This window comes from Acomys minous, assembly GCF_964271855.1.
Source record: "Acomys minous genome assembly, chromosome: 9".
NCBI classification, from domain to species: domain Eukaryota; kingdom Metazoa; phylum Chordata; class Mammalia; order Rodentia; family Muridae; genus Acomys; species Acomys minous.
In genome coordinates, this window is record NC_140490.1 from 19,199,974 (window position 1) to 19,204,424 (window position 4,451).

Below are 4,451 nucleotides of genomic sequence, written 5' to 3' on the forward strand. Positions count from 1 at the left end.
TCAGGACCTCTAGAAGAGCAGGCAATGCTCTTAAGTGCTGAGCAATATCTCCAGCCCTTATTTGGATTTTTCTAATGGGGTTATCACTATGTAGCCTTGTCTAGCCTAGAACTCTCTATATGTTCCAGACTGGCTTTGAGCTCATAGAGATCTGCCTTTTTTTTTTTTTTTTTTGCCTCTTGAATATTGGGATTAAAGGTGTGCACCACCATGCCCTGATTCATTTAGTTCTTAAGTTGATATTTGAGTAGAGTGTATTTTTAGCCTTGTCCTATATCCCTGGCATTATTTATTTCACTTAGCCTGGTCCATTGGTGATATTATTATTATTATTATTATTATTATTATTATTATTATTACTTTTTTTGGTTTTTTGAGACAGGGTTTCTCTGTGTAGCCTTGGCTGTCCTGGACTCACTTGTAGACCACGTTGGCCTCGAACTCACAGCGATCTGCCTGCCTCTGCCCCCCTAGTGCTGGGATTAAAGGTGTGCACCACAATGCCCAGTGCTTTTGATTGTTTTTATTTGATTTACTGAGTTTAATTTTCAACATTTCTATTTAGTTTTGTCTGTCTTTTTAGACAGGGTGTCATGCAATCTGGGGTGGTCTTGAACTTTGCTATATACAGGTGGATAACCTTGAACTCTTGCTCCTTCTTACTCCACTCCTCCTGGTTGCTAGGCCTACAGGAGTGCTCCGCATGTCCCAGTTAATGGAGTGTTGAAGACGGGGCAGGGCTTATGCATGTCTGCAGGAAGCCGTCTACCAACGTAACTCCATCCTCAACCCTCACTTAACCTTTTTCGAAGTCTCAGTTTCTTTGCTTAGTTTTTGGTCTGTATTGTTTTTCAGATATGTTTCTGACTTTCTTCTCCAGGTCTTGGGTTTTCATTCGTTTCTTTTGAATCCTCTTTTAAGTCACTGGTGATTTATACAAGCAAACTTTTTTTGTTTTTTTTGGTTTTTTTGAGACAAGGTTTCTTTGTGTAGCCTTTGCTGTCTGGACTCACTTTGTAGACCAGGCTGGCCTCAAACTCACAGAGATCTACCTTCTTCTGCCTCCCAAGTGCCGGGATTAAAGGCATGTGCCACCACTGCCCGGCACAAGCAAATCTTTAAATTATTCATCTGGCAATTTATCCATTTTTATATCTTTTGTTGTTGTTGTTGTTGTTGTTTTTGAGACAGGGTTTCTCTGTGTAGCCCTGGCTGTCTTGGAACTAGCTCTGTAGACCAGCTGGCCTCGAACTCAGAGATCCGTCTTCCTCTGCCTCCGTAGTGCTGGGATTAAAGGATGTGCCACCATTGCCTGGCCTCCATTTTCTAAAGTGTCTTTGAGTTTTGCAGCTGAGGGGGTGTCATCTTTAGCGGGAGTTTACGTTGCTTTGCCCTTCGTGTTCTTTGTGCTCTGTGTTGCAATTGAGCATCTCTGTGGGAGTCGGTGGGAAGCCGGCGCTGGAGGCATCGAACTCCAGCAGAGAAGAACAAGTTGTACAAGGTGTAGAAACGCTGCTGGAGCTGATGAAAGCCACCAGCGCGACACTACCAACGGCAGAAGAGAGACAGCAGAGGGTAGTGCAGATGGCTGCCAAGTTCTTACACCCTTTAGGGCACATGTAGAAATGATAAGTGGATGAGCTAGAAGAAAAGGATAGGAAATAAGGAAAATGGAGCAGAAGTGACACCAAATAAAAGCAAAGAATGAAAAAAAAAAAGAATGAAGAGGAAGGTTTACAAAGTAGAGGGGAAGGAACTGGCTTAACAGTTAAGAGTACTCACTACTTTTGAAGACGACCTGGGCTTGGTACCCAGCTCCTAGCCACATGATGTCTCACAGGTATCCTTAGCTCCAGCTCCAGGGGATCCAATGTCCTCTTCTGGCCTTCATTGGCAATGGAACATATACATACATGCAGATGAAATACCTTTTTTTTTTTTCAAGACAAGGTATCTCTGTGTTAGCCTTGGCTGTCCTGGAGCCTAGAGTCACTTTGTAGACTAGGCTGGCCTCAAACTCACAGCGACCGCCTGCCTCTGCCTCCCAAGTGCTGGCATTACAGGCACGTGCCACCACGCCTGGCTCAGATGAAATATCTTGTACCTAAAATAAAAATAGAATAATATTTAAACATATTCAAAAAAAAAATCAAGAGCTGAGCACATCTGGGGCTATGACCGGTGACCTCTGACTTGGAAAGGCCCCACAGGTGCTACAGCTAAACCTGCCAGCTAACATCGCAGTCCTAGGCACTGTAACAGTGGAGTACAGTTGATTGCTCTTTGTGAGCACGTGGATGACCAGGCGCCATAGATGCTGCGTCTGCCCAGCATCTCAGGAGAGAGTGTGCCCTCCCTTGGGAAAAGATCAAAATTCAACACGTAACGCATAGCTTGTATTGAGGTTGTAGTATTTTCACAGCATTATAAAAATCCAAGAACTCAGCCAGGCGTGGTGGCGCACACCTTTAATCCTAGCACGCGGGAGGTAGAGGCAAGTGGGTCGCTGTGAGTTCCAGGGCAGCCTGGTAGAGTTCCAGGATAGCCGGAGCCACACAGAGAAACCTTGTCTTGAAAAAACAAAACAAAACAAAACAAAACAAAACAAAACAAAACAAAACAAAACAAAACTCCAGGGACTCACAAATCAACTGTTGTTGCTCTAAGCGCTATTCGCTGTAAGACATCCCAGAAAACGCTGACATCACTCTGAAGGGGCACACAGTCGTCGTGAAGGGCCCCAGAGGAATTCCCTGGAGTGGCTTCAGTCACATCAATGTAGAACTGAGTCTCCTTGGAAAGAAAAAGAAGAGAGGCTCTGGGTTGACAAATGGCGGGTAACAGAAAGGAACTGGCTACTGTCTGAGCCATCTGGAGTCATGTTCAGAACACGAGCAAGGAAGGGTGTTACGCTGGGCTTCCGTTACGAGATGACGTCTGTATGCTCACATCCCCGTCAACGTCTTTATTCAGGGGGATGGGTCTTGGGTTGAAATCCGAAATTTCTTGGGTGAAAAAACGCATCCGCAGGGTTCGGATGGGGACGGGTGTTGCTTGTCCAGCCTCTCTCTCAAGCCCAGAAGGATGAACTCCCCCTGCAAGGAAATGACATTGAACTCACTTCAAGTTCAGAGGCTGATTCAGCAAGCCACGTCAGTCAAAAGCAAGGACAGAAGAAGAAGGTTTTGGGATGGCATCTCCGTGTCTGAAAGGGGAGCGGAGCAACAGGCTGATGAGTAAGACCTCGGTTACCCAGCTCCAAAAACAAGATCCTGAATTAAAAGACTTGTGTTGAAACAAACAACAAACAAACAAACAAAAAACAAAGAACAACTGTTGTTAATCGGGCAGCAGGCAATTACAATATTGAGTCTCCTTTCATTTAGAAAATTTAAATTTTCTCTCAGTCACGCTTTGTAGTTCTCCGTGTATAGGTCTCACACGTATCTTTGAGAAATTATCACTGCATATTTCATGAATTTTAATGCAACTGTTAAGGGAAATTATTTTAAGAACTTTTCTGTGGTTGTTACTTTCTAGGACTATAATTAACGGCTCTGCATCAACTGTATACTGCTAACTTGGTAGACTGACTTATTAATTCTAGCAATATTTTGTAGATTGTGTTGGGAGTTCATGTATGAACACTTTCATTTTTTTTTTAAACTTCTGTTGCTTTACTTTTCTTGTCTAATTCTGCTGGCTAGTACCTCTAATACAGTAAGGAATAAGAAATGAGCAGAGTATTCAGTGCTTTACTAGCTATTTTTTTGAAGACCCTATCAACTTAGAGAACTTTCTTAAGAATTAATTTGTGTGTATGTGATATATGTTGTGTGTGTGTGTGTGTGTGTGTGTGTGTGTGTGTGTGTATCCATAAGTGTGAATGTGGGCACCTGTGTGCCACGTGCATGTATGGAGGTCGGAAGACAGCCTCGGTTGTCATTTGTCATCTGCTGTCTCCTGTTTTGCTGTTGAGCATGCCAGGCTAGTTGGCTAGCCTGAGTGTTCCTGGGCATTTTCCAGCCTATCTTTCACCTCCCTGTAGGAGTGTTGCCATTACAGATGCTTCTGTCACATAGCCATCTTTCTGGACTTTTGCATATATCCTGAGGATTTGAACACAGAGCCTCACGTGTCAGACAAATGCTTTTCTTCCTCGCTATCTTCTTTCCCCAGGCCCAACCTTGAAAATCTCATTCTTAAAAGAAAACTTAAGCTTAATTGCTTGTTATTATTGTTATTGTTGTGTGTATGTATACATGCTGGTGTACATGTGTCACAACATGTGCATGCAATCAGAGGATCACTTTCTGGAATCAGGACATCTTTCCACTGTAGGCTCCAGGGATTGAACTTATGTCATCAGGCTTGTTTGTAAGCACATTTCTCTGCTGAACCATTCTGATAGCCCTGGATTTCCTTTCTGCTGCTAGATTTCTGAGTTTTAA

The 4,451-nt window shown here is 43.5% G+C and overlaps 1 pseudogene across 1 annotated transcript; it reads left to right on the forward strand.

Moving 5' to 3' along the window:
• The first annotated feature begins 2,174 nt into the window (after window positions 1–2,174).
• LOC311605047 (large ribosomal subunit protein uL6-like) lies at window positions 2,175–3,640 on the forward strand (annotated as a pseudogene). The gene is made up of 2 exons: window positions 2,175–2,181; window positions 2,684–3,640. The product of its transcript is annotated as a large ribosomal subunit protein uL6-like (transcript).
• Window positions 3,641–4,451: the final 811 nt, after the last annotated feature.